This window comes from Panulirus ornatus, chromosome 4 (assembly GCF_036320965.1).
Source record: "Panulirus ornatus isolate Po-2019 chromosome 4, ASM3632096v1, whole genome shotgun sequence".
Classification (NCBI taxonomy): domain Eukaryota; kingdom Metazoa; phylum Arthropoda; class Malacostraca; order Decapoda; family Palinuridae; genus Panulirus; species Panulirus ornatus.
In genome coordinates, this window is record NC_092227.1 from 57,006,512 (window position 1) to 57,032,332 (window position 25,821).

Sequence of the window (25,821 nt, forward strand, 5' to 3'; positions counted from 1 at the left end):
ACTTTTCACTGCTTCTAACAACTTGCCTCCCACACCATATATTCTTAATACCTTCCACAGAGCATCTCTATCAACTCTATCATATGCCTTCTCCAGATCCATAAATGCTACATACAAATCCATTTGCTTTTCTAAGTATTTCTCACATACATTCTTCAAAGCAAACACCTGATCCACACATCCTCTACCACTTCTGAAACCACACTACTCTTCCCCAATCTGATGCTCTGTACATGCCTTCACCCTCTCAATCAATACCCTCCCATATAATTTCCCAGGAATACTCAACAAACTTATACATCTGTAATTTGAGCACTCATTCTTATCCCTTTTGCCTTTGCACAATGGCACTATGCAAGCATTTCGCCAATCCTCAGGCACCTCACCATGAGTCATACGTACATTAAATAACCTTACCAACCAGTCAACAATACAGTCACCCCCTTTTTTAACAAATTCCACTGCAATACCATCCAAACTCGCTGTCTTGCCGGTTTTCATAATCCGCAAAACTTTTACTACCTCATCTCTGTTTACCAAATCATTTTCCCTAACCCTCTCACTTTGCACACCACCTCGACCAAAACACCGTATATCTGACACTCTAGCATCAAACACATTCAACAAACCTTCAAAATACTCACTCCATCTCCTTCTCACATCACCACTACTTGTTATCACCTCCCCATTAGCCCGCTTCACTGAAGTTCCCATTTGCTACCTTATCTTACGCACTTTATTTACCTCCCTCCAAAACATCTTTTTATATTCCCTAAAATTCAATGATACTCTCTCACCCCAACTCTCATTTGCCCTCTTTTTCACCTCTTGCACCATTTTTCTTGACCTCCTGCCTCTTTCTTTTATACATCTCCCACTCATTTGCATTATTTCCCTGCAAAAATCGTCCAAATGCTTCTCTCTTCTCTTTCACTAATACTCTTACTTCTTCATCTCACCACTCACTACCCTTTCTAATCAGCCCACCTCCCACGCTTTTCATGCCACAAGCATCTTTTGCGCAAGCCATCACTGTTTCCCTAAATACATCCCATTCCTCCCCTTACGTCCTTTGTTCTCACCTTTTTCCATTCTATACTCAGTCTCTCCTAGTACTTCCTCACACAAGTCTCCTTCCCAAGCTCACTTACTCTCACCACTCTATTCACCCCAACATTCTCTCTTCTTTTCTGAAAACCTCTACAAATCTTCACCTTCGCCTCCACAATGATGATCAGACATCCCTCCAGTTGCACCTTTCAGCACATTAACATCCAAAAGTCTCTCTTTCGCGTGCCTATCAATTAACACGTAATCCAATAACTCTCTCTGGCCATCTCTCCTACTTACAAACGTATACGTACGTATATCTGTCTTTTTAAACGAGGTATTCCCAATTACCAGTCCTTTTTCAGCACATAAATCTACAAGCTCTTCACCATTTCCATTTACAACACTGAACACCCCATGTATACCAATTATTCCCTCAACTGCCACATTACTCACCTTTGCATTCAAATCACCCATCACTATAACTCTGTCTCGTGCATCAAAACTACTAACACACTCACTCAGCTGCTCCCAAAACACTTGCCTCTCATGATCTTTCTTCTCATGCCCAGGTGCATATGCACCAATAATCACCCATCTCTCTCCATCAACTTTCAGTTTTACCCATATCAATCTAGAGTTTACTTTCTTACACTCTATCATACTCCCATCACTCCTGTTTCAGGAGTAGTGCTACTCCTTCCCTTGCTCTTGTCCTCTCACTAACCCCTGACTTTACTCCCAAGACATTCCCAAACCACCCTTCCCCTTTACCCTTGAGCTTCGTTTCACTCAGAGCCAAAGCATCCAGGTTCCTTTCCTCAAACATATTACCTATCTCTCCTCTTTTCTCATTTTGGTTACATCCACACACATTTAGACACCCCAATCTGAGCCTTCGAGGAGGATGAGCACTCCCCGCGTGACTCCTTCTGTTTCCCCTTTTAGAATGTTAAAATACATGGAGGAGAGGGTTTCTGGCCCCCCGCTCCCGTCCCCTTTAGTCGCCTTCTATGACACGTGAGGAATGCGTTGGAAGTATTCTTTCTCCCCTATCCCCAGGGATAGCGGAGAAATATATATATATATATATATATGTATATATATATATATATATATATATATATATATATATATATATATATATATATATATCTTTTTTTTTTTTTCATACTATTCGCCCTTTCCTACGCTAGCGAGGTAGCGTTAAGAACAGAGGACTGGGCCTTTGAGGGAATATTCTTACCTGGCCCCCTTCTCTGTTCCTTCTTTTAGAAAATTTAAAAAAAAGCTAGAGGGGAGGATTTCCAGCCCCCCCCCCTTCCCTTTCAGTCGCTTTCAACGATACGCAGGGAATACGTGGGAAGTATTCTTTCTCCCCTAATGTTTGTATGAACTACCGGGAAAAAATTGACAGGGTACTTTATGGGAAGCTAATTAGGAAGCTGGATCACCAGGCAGGAATAAGTGTGAGGCTTCGATGGGTTACAGTTAATCTCAGTGGAAAGGAGGAATGGTTGCATGTCAGGGTAGCGTTCCCGAAATGGGGTGCAGTCATCTGTGGTGCAGCAGCATTCTATTCTGGGACAATTACTCTTCTTAATGCTTATCAGTGACTTGCCAGAAGGTCTGGACTCCTACCTGAGTATGTTTGCTGATGATACAAAGGTCATGAGGAAAGTGAAAAGTGAGGAGGATTGGAGCAATTTACAGGAGGACATAGAAAGACTTCAACGATGGTCTGATAAATGTTTGATGAAGTTTTAAACCGAGGAAATATAGAATGATGGACGCGACACAGTTAGAAAAAAAAGCCCCAAAATAGATGTTGTGTAACAGGGAAAAAGCAGCAAGAATCTGTGAATGAGAAAGACTTGGGAGTTGACACCGGCCCTAATCTGTAACCAGAGTCCCACATTAAGGGATAGTAAAAGAGACAAAATGTATTTGGCAAAATATTAGAGTAGAATCCTCAGTTTGGGTTAGTCCACTTGAACACAAAGACCTATTAGAGAAGGTCCAGAGGAGGGCATCACATATGGTACTTGTGTGTACACATACGCACAGTCTCTCCTCCACCGGCAAACGACCACGCCCTCGCCTATCCCACCTTCTCGTCTCAATAGCCAAATTGTGGCCACATACTCTAAGTCTTGTAAAAGACATTCTTGATAAATCATCCACTGCATGCTTTCTGGTGTATACATAATGCACCGTAAAAACTGGGTTTATATCCTTATAAACATTGCATCTTGATGTGTCTGTATTCGCTATTGAATTATGTACATTTCCTACAAACGAAGAATAATTTAGAACAGTATTGTTGAACATATCCCTGACAGTTCTTCCAACATCAGTATTACAAGAAATAACAGAGTAAATATCAATCACCATTGGATCATCGTTCATATCTCTCCTCTCAGACTACATTCTATGAAAAGACTTGTGTTGTGTATATTTTAATAAATCAGGTCATGTGGCGTAACCCAGTTCAGCATAACATACTAAGCCGGATGTTGTTGCTCTTGCTCCTAACAATGCTTTAATGGCCCAGTTGTATAACTTAGTTACAGGTTTGATATCAGCTCCTACCTATGATTCACACCCGTACAGTAAAGATGGCGTAAGAGCTGCTTCAGACACTTGACGGTTAACGATAAAGAGGACAACATTGTTATTCTTAACAAATGACACAGATTTTGAAATATGACAATTTGTTCCTTGCATGTTCTCTATCCGCCGTAGACACAAACCCGTCATATGTAAATGGTGAACCTAAATGTATATGACTCCTACAATGTTTAAACACTAAGCCCTTCATATACACTCATGCAAACACAAAAATCTTATTGAAAATATAAAGAAGTACTTTTATAGTGTTAAAGTGGCGGATGAATGGGAGAGAATAACTGATGAAATAGTTCACGCAGACGACATACATGAATTTTAGCAGTTGTATGATAGTAGATGTTCAAGAGATGAGGTCCCACTAGCGTAAACCGTCCTCCTGTCGCAGTACAATGTGGTTATTACAGACTGGTAATTGAATGAGTTGATGACGTTCTACCAAGGAGAAAATATCTCAGTGAGAGACAGCACGGTTTGAGGGAGAGGTCATATGCAAGGAACCTCTTAGATTTCCACGAGAAAGTGAACTCTGTCTTAGAAGGAAAGGTTGGTAGATTGTTTGTATCTGGACTTCCAGAAAGTATTGACACTGTGCCACATGGGAGGCTAGCGATTAGAAGCTGGAACTCCAGGCACGAATGCGGGCAAAGTTCCCTTGATGGCTTGAACGCTATCTTAGTGGAGGGAACTTGGGACGCATGTCAAAGGTGCCTTCTCCAAATGGGTTGAGGTAACCAGCGGAGCACCACAGGGTTCTGTTCTTGGACCAATACTCTCCTAGATCTGTGTAAATGACTTGGCTGAAGGTGTGGACTTTTACCTGAATATGTATACAGATGATTCAAAGGTTATAAGGGAAGTGAATAGGGGGGAAGATTGCATCAAGTTAAAAGGGAACCTAAACAGAGTCCAAAAATCAACTCCAGCAATTGTAAGGTAATGAGGATAGGACAGTGTGAAAGAAGGCCTTAATATGATTATAACAGAAAATAAGCTTCAGAAGTTTGTGTGTGAGAAGGACTTGGGAGTCGACATTACCCCCGGCGTTCTACATTAGGAGCTAGTAAAGGAGACTTTCTGATGGCAAATATCAGAATTGCTTTCAAGTAGATGGATAAGGAAATATTCTGCAAACTGTTCATATCTTATATATGACCAGAACTAAAGTACTCTTCTTATGTTTGGTCACCGTATCGAAAGAAATAGTAAAAGTTGAAAGAGAAGGTCCAGAGGAGGGCAACAAAGATGGTGCCAGAACGAAGGAGCCCAGCCAGATGATCAACATTCAGTCAGGGAGGGCTGATGCTTGAAGGTTGAAACCGTGTAGCTGATGACTGACAGTGGTACGAACAGCAGCAGCACTTTAGTGACGCCTCACAGCTCTGGTTATCATCACCGACGCAAGTGGGTGAAGGGCATATCCGCCCCTCTTACCCCTATCCCTTTCGTTCCCTAACCAGGCAGGCATCCAGACAGCTCCCCAGTACGCAAACCGTACACATGACTTACGCACATGTAGGTGACATGGTCACAGCGTCCACACAGCAGAGGTACAGGTCCTTGCGTAAGTCGGGCTATGAGTGAGGTGGGCCGACCTCGCAAACTCTGGGATGATTACTGACATCCTGCATGAGTCCAGGCCCCAGCTGGCCGTCCGGCCGCTCCCAGTCACCCTGTCTCTGGTCCACACCTGCTACCGACCACAACTGCTGCTGCTAACAACACACACACACACACACACACACACACACACACACACACACACACACACACACACACCTCTGCTGAGCATACTTCCTGCTGCCGACCACACTTTTGTTGATGATCACACTCTTGCTGATGACCACACGCATACTGATGAACATACACTTGTTAATGACCACATGTTTGCTAATGACCACACGGGTGCTGGTGTCCTCACACTGCTGATGACAACACACCTGCTCATGTTCACACACTTGCTGATAACCACACACTTACTCATGACAACTGCTGATGACTGCACACTTTCTGAAGACCACACACTTACTGAGGGCCACACACTTGCTGATGACCACACACCTGTTGGTGACCACACACTTGTTAATGACCACACATCTGTTGATGACTACACGCTTATTGAGGACCGCGCACTTGTTGACGACCACACACCTGTTGATGACTACATACTTTTTGATGACCGAACCCTCGTTGATGACCACACACTTGTTAATAACCACAAAAATGCTGCTGACAACACTCCTCTTGAGAACAAATAGAGGCCATAACATGAAACTGAGCAACAACTTTGCTAAGAAGATGTAAAGAAGTTACGTTTATCTCATGAGGGTAGTGGACGAATGGACTAAACTAATTTACGGGACCGTGAACGTGGACAGCATACAGATGTTTAGAACATTGTATGATAGTAGAGAAATTTGAGAAATGGAGTCTCACAAGTGTAAAACTCTCTCCCCCAGTAAAGAGAGAAAATGGTAATCACACACCTGTTTTTGACCACACACACCTGCTGATGGGTGCAGTACAGTTGAATGCCGAACCTGAGCGACAGCAACATCTCTCTTCAATCACTGGGGCGCACTGTTCCATCACTCGTTAAGATCACTTCATATAAAACAAGAAAATAAAAAAAAGTTAGCAACAGTCAAAGAGCAGGAGGAGGTAAGACTAGCACCATCATCATCAACAACAATGAAGGCACAGATGCAGTTTTATAAACCTAAACACGGAAACAGCCTGTAAAATGGCGGGTAAATGAGACTAGGGGATGAGGAGGACGTCAGGGTGGGGGAGGGCCTCACTGTGGTTTGGGGGGGGGCCAAGGTCATGGGGCCCGCGGGTGGTGCACAGTCGCTCCTGGACACCTGGGGGCTCGCCCCGACGACGTGGCACAGTGCCACACATTACATCGCTGTTTACTTGATAATGCGGTATTGATCCTGTTTACTGTGTAGGATGTAGATGGAGATATCAAAGACTTGGGATGATGCTTTGACCTCCAGCACGACAAAAGTATGTTTTTAAGTGGGCGAGTGAGTGAAAAACGCGTCGTGCGTAGGTTGGGAGCTTCACAATGTAGCAGCTCGTAAATCGCCTCGGCCGGAGCAACCAGCTGAATGAACGTCAAATTTGTGTAATAGTAAAAACCTACTGAATCAGTGCCACAACTTGTGTACTTACCACTGTAGAGTAGGGTGAGGCCTGGTTGTTAAAACGTTTACGGAGGGAATGTTGTGGAGTTTTATTTTCATCCACCACTGTTGATCTTAATGCTCCTTTAGTTCATTCCCGTAGAAAGAAAATATATGAAAACTCAACAGCGTGTGAAGGACCTTTTGCAAGTACGAACAAGCTCAAGAATCCAGATCGAGTGGATGTGAAGCTTTCCGATCAGTGTAGCAAACCTGAGTATTCTGTCGTACAGGAGATGCGTGTGATGGCTGCGTGGGGGTGGCTTACACATAACTCCCCCGATGAAAGAGGGAATAGAGTTGTATATGGTGTACAGATATACAGACAAAATCAAAGAACAAAATCAAACACAATAACGTTCATTTGGCTTTGGCTCACACCCGTACTTCCAGCAGCTATAGCAAGTCATTCTCTTTCGACCTTCGTCCTAGTCATGTTGAAATTTACGGGCAATGTCCTGGTTCAACCCCGCGTGCTCTCACTCCTTGACATGTAGTTCTGAAAGTTGTTGACTATTGTAGTTTTAAGAGATCACATCACATAACTTTCTTTTAATTCCAATCAGTCCCTCATGTTAGATAGTTTGAGATGAAACATGGCACAAAAAGACGGCATTTATTTACCAGAGCACGTGTGTTCTGTGTGACCCAAGTTGAGTTCGTGCTCACAGATTTCCCCTCGAAGTACTTTTGATAGAATTCATGGACGATTGTCTTAACAGCTCAGGGGTTGGTTGAGTGGTTATTTGGGCTTGAGACCTATCCACTGCCTGGGTCATTAAGGCCGTCAGCGAAAGCTACATCCACCAACCGAAAAATCCACAAAACTTCCTTCGGGGGTTAAAGAAAATTCGAAGACCACATACACTCTCACTATGTATGTGGCCCATCGCTTGTGGGAGGAGAATGAAATACACTCCGGTAGTGAACTCAGGAACGTGGCAGAGGACGAAAGAATGGGTGTTGTTCTGAAACATTCCGCCTGCAATGCACACAGCTCAACGCCCTCATCATTTACTTTACCCAGTTATATTGACCAAGTGAGGTTGGGAGGGAGAGACATCTCCTGATGAAACGTTGCTACGCTCCAGCTGCGGCCTAGCAGTCCTCCTCACCTCCTGTGTCAGTGTCCCACAACCAACACCAACTGGAACGAACCAGATCGCCAGCCCACCCAGTTGGGCTGCGAGGCCCAGGGTGTCAAGGTCTCCCTCCCTCCCTAACTGGTTGAGGTTACTGGAGTGTGGGTCACCTACAATAACCAACTGTTGTGGGCTGACACGGAACGAAAGGGGGAAAAACCTTTGACTGTTTTTATAACTAGCTGAGTATAAAGACACTTAGATATAGACTGAACTATATATATAGAATGTGATAAACGAAAGTGCTCACCGTTTTTATTTTCTCTTTCCACTAGTGATTGTTCCATATATATATATATATATATATATATATATATATATATATATATATATATATATATATATATATATATATATATATATATTTTTGTTTTTTTGTTTTTTGCTTTGTCGCTGTCTCCCGCGTTTGCGAGGTAGCGCAAGGAAACAGACGAAAGAAATGGCCCAACCCACCCCCATACACATGCCTTGATTCAATCCACTGACAGCACGTCAACCCCGGTATACCACATCGCTCCAATTCACTCTATTCTTTGCCCTCCTTTCACCCTCCTGCATGTTCAGGCCCCGATCACACAAAATCTTTTTCACTCCATCTTTCCACCTCCAATTTGGTCTCCCTCTTCTCCTCGTTCCCTCCACCTCCGACACATTTATCCTCTTGGTCAATCTTTCCTCACTCATTCTCTCCATGTGACCAAACCATTTCAAAACACCCTCTTCTGCTCTCTCAACCACGCTCTTTTTATTTCCACACATCTCTCTTACCGTTGCGCTACTTACTCGATCAAACCACCTCACACCACACATTGTCCTCAAACATCTCATTTCCAGCATATCCATCCTCCTGCGCACAACTCTATCCATAGTCCACGCCTCGCAACCATACAACATTGTTGGAACCACTATTCCTTCAAACATACCCATTTTTGCTTTCCGAGATAATGTTCTCGACTTCCACACATTCTTCAAGGCTCCCAGAATTTTCGCCCCCTCCCCCACCCTATGATCCACTTCCGCTTCCATGGTTCCATCCGCTGCCAGATCCACTCCCAGATATCTAAAACACTTCACTTCCTCCAGTTTTTCTCCATTCAAACTCACCTCCCAATTGAATTGACCCTCAACCCTACTGTACCTAATAACCTTGCTCTTATTCACATTTACTCTTAACTTTCTTCTTTCACACACTTTACCAAACTCAGTCACCAGCTTCTGCAGTTTCTCACATGAATCAGCCACCAGCGCTGTATCATCAGCGAACAACAACTGACTCACTTCCCAAGCTCTCTCATCCCCAACAGACTTCATACTTGCCCCTCTTTCCAAAACTCTTGCATTCACCTCCCTAACAACCCCATCCATAAACAAATCAAACAACCATGGAGACATCACATATATATATATATATATATATATATATATATATATATATATATATATATATATAGCGAGGTAGCGCAAGGAAACAGACGAAAAATCGGCCCAACCCACCCACATGCACATGTATATACATACACGTCCACACACTCACATATACATACCTATATATTTCAACTTATACATATATACATATTGGAAAGGATCACAATTTTGCGCGTGATCAAGATATTCCTATGAGTCCACGGGGAAAATGAAACACGAAAAGTTCCCAAGTGCACTTTCGTGTAATAATCACATCATCAGGGGAGACACAAGAGAGAAATATAACAGTCAGGTGATATACATCGAAGAGACGAAGCTAGGATGCCATTTGGTAAACATGTGATTGTCCAAAACATACAACGAGCGTTCATAAACTCATCATTTTACAAATTTTATCAACAATAAAGTTATCTAATTTGTATAGACCATCACTAATATTAAGATTATAATTATTTGTGTATTTAACAATAGAAGATTCAATGATATTTCTCTTGGTAATAGAGTTAGAGTTAATAACTGAGATGGCGTTACTCCAGTCAGTACAATGATCATAGTTTTTAACGTGATTAGACAAGGCATTTGATTCTTGTCCCGTTCTTATACTATATTTATGTTGCTTAAGTGTAACAGAAAGATCCTTACCAGTCTGACCAACATAAAACTTATCACAGTTTCCACAAGGCACTTTATAGATGCATCCAAGAGAATTTTCTGGTGAATTCCTGATTAAGATATTCTTTATAGTATCATTGTTGCTAATGGCAACATTTACATTAAAGGATTTAAGCAACATGGGAAGCAAAGAGAAATTATTATTAAAAGGGAGAACTAAAAGATTCTTGATGTCAATGGGAGGTTTGGGCTCAACTCTATAAAATGATTTCTTTGCTAACTTAAGAGGTTTATCAATGAGAGATCTAGGGTATATTATTTGCTCTATTACCAAAAGAAATATCATTGAATCTTCTATTATTAAATACACAAAGAATTATAATCTTAATATTAGTGATGGTCTATACAGATTAGATAACTTTATTGTTGATAAAATTTGTAAAATGATAAGTTTATGAACGCTCGTTGTATGTTTTGGACTATCACATGTTTACCAAATGGCGTCCTAGCTTCGTCTCTTCGATGTATATCAACTGACTGTTATAGTTCTCTCTTGTGTCTCCCCTGATGATGTGATTATTACACGAAAGTGCACTTGGGAACTTTTCGTGTTTCATTTTCCCCGTGGACTCATAGGAATATCTTGATCACACGCAAAATTGTGATCCTTTCCAATATATATATATATATATATATATATATATATATATATATATATATATATATATATATATATATATATATATATATATATATATGAAAAGCAGCATTAGGTAGAAATGACAACTCATTCTTCATTACAGAAATAATAGACTCATAAATAGATGCCACTCTATATTATGTCATGTCAATATTAATATAGTATGAAATGTGAAGTTTACTATGTGGTTTTCCTTTAAGATATGACAAATAGTTTATTGTATGCAGCTTATTTTTGAAGTATTTTTCATCAGAAATAAGAAGTACAATATTTCTGAAATAACCCAGAACTCACGACGTGGACGTAGCTGCATTGTGAGTGCCACCCTAACTCATCCCAACCAACCAGACATATCTGGTGCTCTGCTTTTTGAGGTCATGAATTCTTTTTTCGAGTCAAATTTTGCAGAACCTTTTTACTTTGAAGGGTTGTTCTTACGTTCCAATTTCTAATTTTTCGGCCACACACTTTAGCTGATGCTTCCATAATTGATTTTGTAGGGCGTTCTACTGCCTGTGCGTGGCGTGGTATATGGAAACAATAATTTTCAATGGTAATGCCACTCTTGATGATGGTCGAGACTGTTTCATCTTCGATGTCCTATGTTAAAGGTGGCTCTATGACATTAATATTGAGTCAGTTAATCATCTCATAATGTTCCTTTGCACTGAAATTGATAACGGAAACTTTAAAAGGTCTAACACTGCTTCTCTTTTCTTTTCTTGCCGGCAATACTCTTCACCATCCCAGCTCACGAACAAAGTTTCTCTCATCATGAATCATGCTTACGAGGGTGTTCTCAGAGTGCCCGAAGAATTGGGCCTATATCACTTAACGAGGAATATAACGAGGTGCATATAACGAGGAATATAACGATAGTTTGAGGGGGACCTGCCAAGTAAGAGAGAGAGAGATGGAGGTGGAATGAACAGCGATCACCTGTTTCGATCTCTTGTCCCTCACAGTTCATATCTATCGCCCTCTGGATTAAACGAGACTTTCATAATCTGTTACAAATAGGAGAGTTTCTTTCATGAATAATGTGAATACTTTATCCTTAAGTTGACCACTACACATGCCAATAGTTATTTAGCGAAGTTCTATTGAAGTTATGGCTCCATGTGAAGTTAAGCAGAGAAAACGGCAGTCAGATATTCTCGTATGATTCGGTTGTGTCATTTTTACAGTGATGGTAAAAGGGAAAATCCTGAAGTTAAAGGTATAGGCACAAGACACGAGGGAGCCTGGCAGGATATAGGGTGTGGTCCTTCCTCAACCCTATAGTAAGGTAAGGTCCCAGTATGATGGAACACGTATCATGGCCACCACAGAGAATCTAAGTGGATATCTTGTTTATTCATTAGTTTCTTCATGACTTTGTTTCAGATGTTCTCCCCGAATCAAAGAGTTTTTGATTCGACACTGCAAGGTCATGGTCGACACCAAGAGAGTAACAGTTTATACTCCTAGTGTAAGAGTGGTTGTTAGTAGTAATACAAACATGTTGAGTTTTGAAGGTATTGTAGCATAATGTTTGTGAAGATTACTAGATTTTTACGAGGATGCCTTGGCATTAAGGGATTACGTGCAGTAATCGTGATTGAAACAACCTTCGAGGGGGATCAAGTGTGAGGAAGCGGTGTGGCCTGCATGAGATTATGCATCTTAAGTGCTTCAATCTATTGGTACATTGCCGGACGGAAGAGAGTCAGTGACATCATTGCACAGATTCCTTGAATTTTTCTGTGGTAGCTTTCAGTGAGTGGTCAGGCAGTGATATGACGTGGAAGATTGATTGTTCTCGGTGGAGCTGACCAAGAAAGAGGCCAATTGTTTTGAGTGTTCCAAGTTGTCAGGGAAGCTTCCATCTCCTAAGAATATTTCAGAAAGTTTATTGAGAGTGCATATGCTTTACTCTGATAGAGAAGAGAAGTGGGAACCCTTTAGAGAAAATTTTCCAATTCAACAAGGGACCCGAGTAGTCTTTTCACGTACTGATGAGCGAGCTTGGTCCACTGGTGATTGAATTGGACTCAGATTATAGCCATGAAAAGGGCCCTTTGGGAACGTTCAGTGAGAAACTCGAAGGGGTACATACACAGTATGGCTTGCTTGGTGACTTGAGGGACCCCATAATGGTTGAGAGGTCAGCATTACCGGAGGTCAGTGGGTGGGTGAGGAGTTACCCAAACGATGATGGGTACCAAGCGCCTCGTCAGGATGAGGGGAGAGCTGTGAGGGAGACTAATGACGCCGCTGAGAAACAAGATGGTCCACAAGTCAGGAGTGAGACAAAGAAGATTGTGATGAAATAATATATGAAGGTTCACATAAACCTAAAGTGACGCTGAATAACCAGTCTTAAGAATGGCTAAAGCTGTGGCACACAGTTACGGAGTGTGAAGGGACTTTGGCCTGCCTTTCACGTGGAGAACATTCCTCTTTGAAGTGATGTAAGTCTTGTGGAGGTGGAAAAGGAAATGTTAAATTTACCGAGACCAATGAAGAGGATATGGGACATCAGCCGCTTATCAAAGTCCATTGACACAGGAGAGAGTCGGTGTTTGGACTCGAGGGTTACAGTGAGCAGTGTGACGCTGCAGTTGATGAGGAAACGTCTTGTACGTAGAAAGTGGAGGTTTTGTCATCACCAGCCTGTTGGGTGAGGTTGGTCAAGATGCACAGTCACGTAGTAAGGATCAAAGGGCTACTATATTATTTCTCCCCGTGGGAGTGTTGGTGTAGCAGGAACACCTCGGTAATCATAGGGATTTTCTTGGGTGCATTATGGTTGAATCAACATTGGGCTGCTTAGGATTTCAGACAGTAACTAATGTGTTTAGAGATATATTGTGGTTGCTTAGTTGAACAGGATACGAAATGTGTCCAACCTTCTCTGCATCCTGTATCCTCTCCTGTAGTAATGTGTCCACTCTCCGATACATGCTGTAGCTCCTCCTGTAGTAATGTGTCCACCCTTCGTTACATCTTGTAGCTCCTCCTGTAGTAATGTGTTCACTCTCCGATACATGCTGTAGCTCCTCCTGTAGTAATGTGTTCACCCTTCGCTATATCCTGTAGCTCAAAGTGGGAGTGAAAGTGAAAGGATAAGCGTATGGTTTGCCAGGTGCTGGAATGTACTGAGTTGCAGCCTGCATTAGCGTCGTTTGTGGACTCCAAGGTAAGGCCAACTATGTGATGGATATGATGCTTCGTTTACCCTAATGGATCCTCGGTGCAGGGATTTGAGATTGTTTTCATCCCTTTGTTTTGAGGCCTAAAGAACGTAAAGTGGTAGTAGGTATCACTGATTTCACGCAAGAGGTGCGAACACCACGTAATAGATTCACTGTAGAGTGTCAGAGAAATGTTAAGTAATTCAGTCAAGTCCATTTATGCACAAGGGTTTCGAGTTATGTGCTAGAGTTAGTTGAGTGCTCGACAGCAGAAATATAGCGGGGGAACATTGGAAGCTCGTGAGAAGGTATGTACATCAAAGGTGCAAGTTGTGAGCAACCCATGAAAAAGACTTGGGACATACAAGGTTGGCTCAGATCACAAGTAAGACTAGTAATGCAGCGCCAGTCACAAAACCACCCTTAAGACTCAACCTTGTTCCAAAAAGAATTGTTAAGAACAAGAATGATGTTGTTACAGCCAGAGGAGATATGATCGAATTACTATATGTATATAGTGTTCACCTATATTGCCAGCATTAAGAAAGTCATTGACATTTGGGTTGTGTCAAGATAAGAAAGTTAGATGCAATTATTCGGGTTCTATCTTTACCTGGATGTGATGAATCTCATGGAACACAGAAGGGCGCTACGTGGGCCACAGTAATAGATCTAAAGAAGGGATATTTCCAAGTGCCACTGAAGGAGAGACTGATTCATTTGAATATCAAGTCCTGCAGTCTGGAATTTCCAAGTGCCACTGAAGGAGAGACTGATTTATTTGAATATCAAGTCCTGCTGTCTGGATTAGTAGGGTCACCAAAAAGATTTTATGAAACTCGTGAGAATAGTTCCAAGAAAATTAGATGAAAACATGGCACTAATATATTTAGATGATTCCATACGATGGAGGAGGAAATCTTAGCAGTGTTTTCTAGACTGGCATTGCAGTCTTTACTTAAGTCGCCGTGAAAGAAATGTATATATGAAACAGTTGACCTGCGTCGGTCATTTTATATCTGAAAAGGGTTTAAGTCCTAATTCATGTAGCAATGCCATACTACTAACCCATTCAGCTACAGATATGAAGCTGAAATGGTGTGTTGGCATTGTAAACTACTGTGGTACTCAGACAAGTTCATCTAACCTTGGAACACTATCCATGGGTTTGTAGGACCGACGCTTCTTGAAGCTCATTTGTTCTATGGGGTTCACATATATGCACAACCCCGTGGGTCCCTTTACCTTCAGTTCTTGTTCAGACATCTCCGAGGGTGTAAGCGTCATTCCACTCTTACATTCCTTCTTGGTATTCTATGGTGTTTGGGTTCGGTAGTATCTTAGAGTTAAGGGTATTTGGATATGTTTGCCGCCTCTTGCTAATCTGTGTGTCATAGCTGTCAAACAGGGTAGGATTGCATATACTTGGAACGATGAGTTTTTTCATTTACATAGTCATCAATTTATAGCTACTACAGAAACTTTTCCTAATACGGCGAGACATGAGGACGCAGGCAAGCATAGGCAAGGAATGCCAACAAAACTCCTTTGTCAAGGAGCTCTTTGCTAGAAATGAAGACGTTTCACTCTTACGAGCATTGTCAAATCAGTTCGAGAACACACCAAAGGTGAGGGGAGGAGGGAGAGCGGATGTTCCGTGACCAGAAAGAACATTTTATGGACTGGAATCTACTGGGCTGGCAGTAACAATACCTAAATAGAACTAGGAGGAAGAGTTCAAAAGCAGTAATTATACAAAGCGGAGATACGGGTATGCTAAGCACAGCACTTTCTGCTATGAATGTGTTGCAGGCTCACGGCGCAACAGTCACTAACCCTCCTCGATACCCATGGTGGCAGTACCTGCTCCGCGGCTGCCAGCCACCAGAGAGAGAGAGAGAGAGAGAGAGAGAGAGAGAGAGAGAGAGAGAGAGAGAGAGAGAGAGAGAGAGACTCTCTCTCTGTCGAGGAGGAATCGAGGGCTTGGGGCCAGGGCCATAGCAAATTATGAATGGTATCCGGCGACAGATGTGTAGTACATGTGCTGACAATGAACAACTCCCTCTTCACCAGATGCCCTTGAGGAAAATAAGGAAACCTCCACACTGTTTTTGCAGTGTCCCAGCATAGCAAGGTGACTCGATGGGTTTTAGGATGACCTAGCTATTTTTGTTCTAGGCATGATGTTAAGGCGGTGAGAGAACCCCGAGGATGGGCAGGTTGAGCGAGGTACCATACGAAGATTTTAGGGAAATAAGGAAGGATTCCAAAGCAGAGGAAGGACTTCAGGAAAAGATGATCCCAGAGTGGCGAGACGAACTCAAGGTAATAACGATCAATCACAGCACCCAGAGAACTGAGGGGTACTTGCAGGGTGGTGACACGATCATACGGCGTCATCAGGACACCGGAGTAAAGAGATTCCAGGGGTGTGAGGGATGGTGAGGCGACCTAACAAGAGTAGGTAGACTCCCGACGTTATTAGTGATGAGACAAGGCTGATGAGGTACCTCAAGCGTGGTAAGACGGTTCCAGGGTGGGAAGACGACCTCATGGTAGACGGAAACAATTTCAGTGTTGTTAAGAGACCCTCTGATATTTACAGACTGCGGTATTGTTAGTAAGATAATGTTAGGGTTTTATGTGATGTAGGATGACACACTGGAGTTAAGAGGGTTGGGCCAGCAGTAAAACGAACACATAATTGATGCGATGACCTCACAATGGTAGAGGAGGATTATAGGATGCTAAGCAAAAACTCGAGAAGTGAAAGATGATACTAGCGTGGTGAAATTGCCATCGAGAGGAAAAACAGTCCCTTTTATATGCTCAACCGGGCCCCGTGGTAGACGAAGATAACAACCTTTTACTCGAGGAATTATGAAGGTTGATCATAATGATCAGAGGAGACTAAGTAGGATGAATAGGTTCCAAGAGTAGCGGTGAGCTACCCAGAGCGGCGAGGGAGGGAAGACCCGAGGAGCTGAGGAACGTCCCCGGGTTGTCAGGGGTGACCAGAGGTGGTGAGGATCACCCAGTGTAGTGTAGTATGACTCAAGGAGGTGAAGAATGATCTACGGTAGTGCGGAGAGATCCAGTACGTTGGTGAACGAACCAGGGTGGTGAGGAACGACCCAGGTTGGTGAGGGGACGACCCGAGTTGTGAGGACCGACCCAGAATGGTGAAGGTTGATCCAAGGTGTTGAGGAAAGACCCAGGATGGTTAGGGGTGACCCGAGGTGGTGAGCACCGACCATGGGTGGTGATAAGAGACTCAAAATAGGGATGAATGATGGAGGCTGGTGAGAAGCGAGCTAAAATGATGAGGAACGACCCAGGGTGGTAAGGGGGTCATCCAAGGTGGTGAGGAATGACTCAGAGTAGTGAGAGGTGGCCCAAAATAGTGAGCAACAACCCAAGAAGGTGAGAGGCGACGCGAAATGGTAAGAAACGATTCAGGATGGTGAGAAGTGACCGAAAAACGTGAGGAACGACCCAGGGTGATGAGGGAGCGACCTGGAGTGGTAAGGAACGACCCAAGGTGGTGAGGGGTGACCTGAGGTGATATAAAACGACCCAGGGTGGTGAGAGGTGACCTTAGGGAATCAGGAACGACTAAGGGTGATGAGGTGCGACCCAAGGAGGTGAGGACCGATACAGCGCGGTGAAGGGTAATCGGAGAGAAGCTCGACGGCCCGAGCTGGCAGTGAAGGAGGATCCAGGGTTATGTGAAATGATCCAGAGTGAAGGAATGATTCTAGGAGGTTTGGAGTAGCATGTATAATGCATGACGACCTGAGCAGCTAGGATGATGAGAGACAACCATGGTTGTGAAGGACGACGTCGCGAAATGAGGAACGACTCACCGTAAAGAGTGGTAAAGAGCGACTCAGGATGGTTGTACAGAACGAATTAAATCCGAGAAAAGTGATTCGGGTAATGGTAAGAAATGATTACTCTGACCCCATAATTATAATATCCTCTTTTTCACTTTAAGATTTTGTTTTGTATAGTTCAGTGAATGAATGACGAATTGGTTTTGACAAAATTGTTTTCTCGTGTTCTTTAACCATTACCTTTTGTTAAGTTTATTGAAGTATGTAGTGAACACGAAAGGTCTAGGAGGCAAGGTGGGGAATGCTGTGCACCTGCATGCCTTCGGCTGTGCCTGAATTACTTCCTGTTTTAGCGTGAGGATGCTACTTTGTGAGTTAGCTGATGTCATACCTGCACTTGCCAGAGCTGGAAGGTCTTGGTAACGGCCGCCTCTCCTTGAGCAGTTAAGGTGACGCACATCAGCAAATAGAAATAATTTGGGCTGCTCACCTGCACACACATGAGAATCACAAGAGAAAAATCCTTGGACTGAACCCCCATGTCATTTTCATTTATCTCTCCTAAGGGATTTTACATCCCTAACCACGAATGGCTTGAGGATCCTGTTCGTGGAATAAGACTGCTTAAGTGTGCCATCCTGTGTGTATTTTATACCATGACCTGTATACACAGCTCGGAGAGGTGTAGAACCAAGGTCAGGATGTCCCGTACTTCCTGTTTGTTCAGGATGCTGATGTTTCAGCCGGTCATGTCAGCCTGTGGCCATGGCCCGGGGACATGCTCCCTCTGGTAGGGTCCTTCCTAAATGAGAAGGGTCAAGTACACATCACTGGGGTTGTTCAAGCAGGATATACGTGACGTCTACAATCATCTGAGCAGGGAGTGACGCTCGTGATGAGCTTTGCAGTAGATGACGTTCCACCATCAGCTGGGCACTGTGTGGCATCGATGATCACTCATTTAACCACACGTCTCTCGTCTTCGACCGCGTCACTTCCAGCTGCTGGCACGATCTACTGAGTACCCCACATAGATACCGTTCCACGTACTATAGAGTTTCAGTTTCCAGTCTGTGTTCCGTAAGATACTATTTAGTTCCGTTTGGTCACCGTCATCGTACCTATTCTGACTTTACTCTTCTCTTTTCATTAACCACACATTCATGTTCTACTATGTTACATGAGAATAGAAGTGGCCTTCTATCCTTATGTTTGCAAAATCCAAGCTAGTGACCATGAAACCGAGACTGAATGTTGATGATGTGTCATCCCCCATAACCCACGGTGTACCCTAGTGATCCTCTGACACAGGAAGTTTACCTGATCACGTCCTAAGAATCTAAATATTCCATGTCCTTCTCCCATAAAGGAATCCGTGTCCTTCCAGTCGACTTCCTCGTATCTAAAATCCGTATTATTAGAGTTTCCTTATATGTAAGCATGACCCACCTCGCCTCCCGGAAAGTCTTCGTCATCATACACTCACTGTTTTCTTCAAATATTTGGCTTCGCCTATCAAAACATCCCGATGGATCCTGTTCCATGGAGTTGTACCGGTTGTGTTATGTTCATAAAGACCACCATATCCACCACCACCTCCCGAGCTCTGGGTTATCTCGCACTGTTAAGAACACAGCTCTCTCCTTCACCTTCCCTACCACCGTGCATCATCTGCGTCTCCCTTAGAAGTCTCTCAGCAACAACAATCTCTGACATGATTCTGTACGATCTCTAAGCTCATTTCTTGCCCATAGACCACCAGCAGGACTACATTCGTGTGCACTGCTACTATTATGAGCATGTGTGTGTGTGTGTGTGTGTGTGTGTGTGTGTGTGTGTGTGTGTATTTCCTGTGCGTGATTTTCCGTTTGTAACGACCTATTTCTATAGTTAAGGATGAGAGGTATTACTCGTTGGGACCAATCACCTGAAGTTTCATCTGTTGTTCAACTTCGTAAACTTCTGTATTCTGTCTACATTTCCATTTTTGTCACTTATATTATTCCACTCACCCATCACTTTTCAGGTATAAGTGAACGTCTTTACTCTTTTCTAATAAATTTCTTGTCTCATATGTGGTCTCTGCTTGTTCTATCTTGATCTCCCGAAAAAGAAAATCATTGATGACTTCATCAAACTCATTACAACCCATCTTAGAAGTTAATGATTGTGATCACGTCACCATTTATACTTCTCTCGTCTATGGTGGACAAATATATAGCCGCTAACCTCTTCTGTAATGCAGCTTTCTTAATTCTGGTAGTATCTTTGCTTCCCTTCTCTGGACCTTCTATATTACTTATGTGTGCTTCTTTAAGAACGCTGACCCAGAATGAGAGGTAGATTTTTAGTTTTGGCCTAATGTATGACGTGAGAAGGCAGCTGAATATTTCCATGTCCTTCTAACTGACAGTAATTCTAATACTTTCCAGCTGACAGTTTGTCTCCTTTACGCTACTCTTAAGGTGGGGTCTGGCGACAGGTTGAGTGCCATGTCGCACCCTAGTCCTCACACACATATATTCCTGCTGCTCATTAATTTGTATTTGCTTAGGGTTCAGTTTCATTAATCGCATCCTCATCGGTGCCACTATGGATTTAAGTATATGTTACCCCAACTCAGTTGAGGTAGAGACGCAGCATAAAAACACTACTTCACTAGTGGTTGTGCCTGTCAACCTCCGTGTGGCCGAGGCAGCCGAACGCTTACCCCTGGCTTAAACTCCGACCTGTTATATATACATATATGTCCGTTCATTAACCATGTAGCAGACCAACTTTGGAGTTTGCATGGTCGACTTGCGAGGCCATGCAGACGTCTTGGCTCTTGACAACTCTCATGACCGTAGCATTATCCACAAACATGTTCAGGTAGGAGTCCAGTCCCTCTGGTATGTTGTTTACATAGATCATTAGGAGTGATAATTTTAGAACCAGACCCTGCGGCAAGGCGCTGGTACCCCCAGCCCATTTTAAGAGGGCTTGTCAAACACGCATGCTTTTGTTTCTTTCCATTAGGATCATTTCTTAACCATTTAAAGAGCCTCGCCCTTGTTTCTTCCTTAAAATCCAGCGTTCACCCAAGTTCCTCTGTTGTGCATTTTTATGACAGTCCAGGATCACAGTCCACCAGCCTTCTCGTTCCTTTGAATTGGAGTTAGTTGTCTCACTGAAGCTTAAGAGGTTCATTACACATGACCTTCTTTCCCTGAATCCATGTTATTTCTCGCATAGGTAGGTTTACTTTGGAAGGTGACGTCCATTTGCTTTCCGATTATCTTTATTTTTTTTTTTTAGTATTCTACAGACCACACTCGTCGAAGACACAGGGTTAAGAACACGAATACTGTAGCACGAATGAAGGGGAATATTCGTTCCATGTATTTGTATATATTTCTCTGAATCAAGGACACCATCTATTCGTGTCAAGTGTCCTAGTCCCCCAGACCACATCCAATTTGGAAGCTCAGAGTAACAGCGTCCACTTCTCCATTCCAATATGTTCTGTTCCGCGTACCTGGAGTTCAGAGGCCGCCAACAAACACGAGCCTTTGCAGCAATTCTTATGAACTATTTTTTCATTTCTTCAGATCACCGAGTTCCAAGAATGTCGCATCATATACATCACGGGTATAGCGTCTAGGAAAATCCAGTCGTGTTTCCTTATTTGCCTGCGTTGTCTTTTCTTCCTAGCTGGCATACAACACCTTATACCGCACTCATCAAGATGACGTCTCATTGTTTCAGGATTACACGGTAAACCCACCTCCAAAGTTATGTCAACACTTGACATGAGTGTCCTCTCCATCACAGTTTGGACGATTCGCTGATCATCCTCAGGAGTTACCAATCGTCGTCGCCCGCTTCTTAGACGGGTAGCTAAAGTTTCCTCACCAGCTAATTGCCGTATTCACTTGGTCACAGTAATAACGTTGGGTCCAGTGACCCGGGCGATGGCTGCCATTGTCACACCAGCGTCTCCCATGACTATGGTGGTTCCACGTCTGCTAATAACGGTCTGTATGGTGCGTTGGCCTATGTACTCTCTGTTGGACCCGACGTCGACGAACGAGGTCCATTTTGCAAGATACAGATAACACTATTAGCCTATAAGTTACATAACAGGTTTCCAACATATCATCGCCACACTCGGTTGTTCACCTGGCCCTACACATTAACTCGCGTTCTAATATATCTTAGATTCGGATATGGTGACATCTCAACTCAACACAGTATTGAATGATGAACCAGAATTCCTTATTTCTAGATTTGCCAGTTTAAGTATATATACGTGTATGATTATGTTAGATTAAATGGAGGATATTAGGTGTGAGGTTTCAACTCCTCGCCAATACTTTATTACCAACGACTCTCGTGTGTATAAAGGCGATCATTAAATGGGAGGTGGTGGGAACAGGAGGAATGACAGTTATGTGCTCAGAATTTAGCCATATAATGATTATACATGTATAAAACACTGGAAATTAGATTTACAAGGGTTTTGTACATATGTATACATACGAACAAAGTGCATATGAACGCACACTTTGTTCGTACTCATATAACTCCGCGTTGTACAGTTAGGTTCGGTAAAATGCTATCTGCTGGCTGTGTGAGCCTGATGGGAAATGACCGTTGTAGACCCCGTTGCTCACCAACGTGAGACGAAGGGTATTCGAGTACATAGTATTCGAATAATTGTTTCCCTTTTAGGGGCGATCATAGCCTAGCGGTAGCGCTCCCGCCTGTTGCACATGGGTCCCGGGTTCAATGCTGGCTGTTGGAGGTTTGTATGTGATATATATATATATATTCCTATAAGTCCACAATTTTGTGCGTGATCAAGTATATTCCTATGAGTCTACGGGGAAAATAAAACACGATAAGTTCCCATGTGCACTTTCGTGTAATAATCACATCATCAGGGGAGATACAAGACAGAAATATAACAGTCAGTTGATATACTACGAAGAGACGTAGCAAGCAAGCTATTTGGTAAACATGTTTACCTTGGGAAGTTATCATACTTCATTTTTTTTTTTTTTTTCCAAAAGAAGGAACAGAGGGGGCCAGGTGAGGATATTCCAAAAAAGGCCCAGTCCTCTGTTCTTAACGCTACCTCGCTATCGCGGGAAATGGCGAATAGTATGAAAAAAAAAAATATATATATATATATATATATATATATATATATATATATATATATATATCCATTGCATTACTGTTAAAGAGAATATTGCCAATTGTGTAGTTTAGACACGACAGTTTCGGAGACAGTCATCACACAAAACCCTAAATTCTGAATATAGTACAAGTGTCGTCGTAAATACTATCATTTTACTACACTTGGCGACCGTGGCGTAGCGCAGGGAAATTCGCACATTCTTTTTTTTCAATTAGAAATGTTAGGTTAGGGTAGGTTAGACTAGGTTACTTTTCTTAACTTTGTGCTCAAAAGTATAAACAAAATGACATTTGCTACAAAAATCTTATACAGGAACAGGTTATCTTTTCACTGATGACTGGAATCTGTCTTCAGCAGTGGGTGTCTAAAGTTCACATTTCCCTAAATGAGTTCAGGTTTAAAATAGGCTAGACATGCAATTATATACCGCCAGTAATTAAAGCTACAGGTTATATCATAATTATAGGCCGCAGTATTAGTACTATGAATTGATTCAGGCCCGTAAATGTGCCTGGCGTGAGGATCATGCCAACATGATATTCATCACGGTGAACACACAAAAAAATTTACAGAAATATCAGGTCCTGTGTAAACTAGATAAATGGAAACGTAATCATGCGGAAAGCAACTAAAGAGGAGAGGAGCGTGGAGCTGGGGTTTGCGAGCTGTCACACTCGCCTCGCCTCGCTTTCACGCCTGCTTCCACCCACCCACTCCTCACACACACACACACACACACAGCCTAGCGGCCAACACTTCCACACAGTATTCGACATTGGTAACTATATGAGTGTATGAGAGTCCGACCCTACCTGCATAACCATACATAACACACACACACAGCCCTCCCTACTGTTAGCCCACACATCCACATTAGTACAACGTCAAGCACATTTATGGGCCTGAATCAATTTCTAGTATTAATACTGCGGCCTATAATTATGTGATAACCTGCATTTTCAATCACTGGCGGCATATAATAATATTGCAAATATACGGCGATAGACCTGCTTCAGTAGACTGTTGCCTTAGACTCGGGGCTGTTCCATTTCCACTTTGGCCAACTCAGACTGCTTCACTGCTCGTTGCTTCGAGTCTTGTTCTACTTAGAATGTTTGATTACCTATTATTCAGATTTGGTTTTTATTGGACATATGGAGGAATATATGACGAAGATATGCTAAACAACGTTATTAGTAGACACTGTGTGCGTTTAGCTCTTAATGGTTTCCAACATTTTTATGGATACGAAGCAAATTTTCGAAACTATTCGAATGCATCTCGACCTGCACTACCGTTACTGATCACTTGCTTAATGAAAACTTAGACATGGAAGTGGCTGTAACCTTCATATCTTACCATACAACACTGAATATGTAACTGATTATGACTACCAGTAACACATGATTGATAAACATAATCATTTCTTACTTCATTCCATCAATGTTACAGTTCCGTCGTGTGTATGAATGGGTGAGTGTGTTGTCACGTCGTTATACAAACTCGCCGTCCAGAAAGAGGTGGGGACTGTGCAGGCCCACACACACACATGGACCCCCACAAACCTTAATGACTACTGTACATGTACGTGCGTGTATGTACATATGTGTGCATGTGAGTGGATGGGTCTTTCTTCGTCTGCTTCCTGGCGCTACCTCGCTAACGAAGGAAACGGTGATCAAGTATTACATCAATAATAACAATGTTATATATTCTTTCGGAAGCAGGCAAAATGTTTATTTTAATTCACAATTTGTTACAGATGAATGAACAAACAACATTAACTAGCTCTTTTTCTTTTCTAGCTACACGAATTTCTTTAAATAGAATCTAAATTAAATGTTCTCTATTCATTTTCCCTTTATTCTTGAAATACATGTGACGTATCGGGCAGATAAACACTAATCATTTTCAGTCAAACTGACTGAAAATGACACAACACAATACGTGAAGAACAAAACAGGAATGGGTCATCACATCTTTAATTGTAGTATCTTGATCTGCGGGCCACTTGCCCTCGAAGTTCATGCTCCTTCGGTAGGCTCTGATAATGCTTCATCTTCACCTCTCGCGGCACTCACGTTCAGCATTCAGACATCTGTCCTACTCAGTAGACTTACGGTGGATACGAGTTTCGTATTCACGGTTATGCTGCTGTCCACACACACAACCCATGAGTGAATCTCAGGCCAGATGTCTCTTCCATAGCCTTCTTGGACAATCGCATGTTTACCAAATGGCGTCCTAGCTTCGTCTCTTCGATGTATATCAAATGACTGTTACATTTCTCTCTTGTGTCTCCCCTGATGATGTGATTATTACACGAAAGTGCACTTGGGAACTTATCGTGTTTAATTTTCCCCGTGGACTCATAGGAATATCTTGATCACGCGCAAAATTGTGATCCTTTCCACTCTCTCTCTCTCTCTCTCTCTCTCTCTCTCTCTCTCTCTCTCTCTCTATATATATATATATATATATATATATATATATATATATATATATATATATATATATGAAAGTAGAATCGATTCCCATATGAGTACAGCATTAAGTGGCAAATTGGCACTAGTATTTTCTTACAGCAGCAGTCAATTTCAAGTTCGTAACCGGTTTTGTCTCTCTTCAGTTTTTTGTCGACCAGTGGAAATTCTCAGGTAGAAATCCGTTATATGATATACTTTTGCTGATGTCGGTGAACACTTTATCTCAATTTCCTCTGAGAAGACAGTACTGTTGCCGCTGGTGTAAGAAAACGGTGCGCTACATTGTCAGCAACCTAAGAGCGTTGCCATCATATTGCCGAAATGTCTTTATAGGAACGGATTTCTGTTACACCATATATATATATATATATATATATATATATATATATA

General features: G+C 42.5%; 1 protein-coding gene across 1 annotated transcript in view; it reads left to right on the top strand.

Annotated features, from left to right (window-relative positions):
• Window positions 1-25,821, top strand: part of LOC139766338 (major facilitator superfamily domain-containing protein 6-like) — a 283,394-nt gene that overhangs the window by 94,275 nt on the left and 163,298 nt on the right. The gene's annotated exons all lie outside the window — the stretch shown is intronic.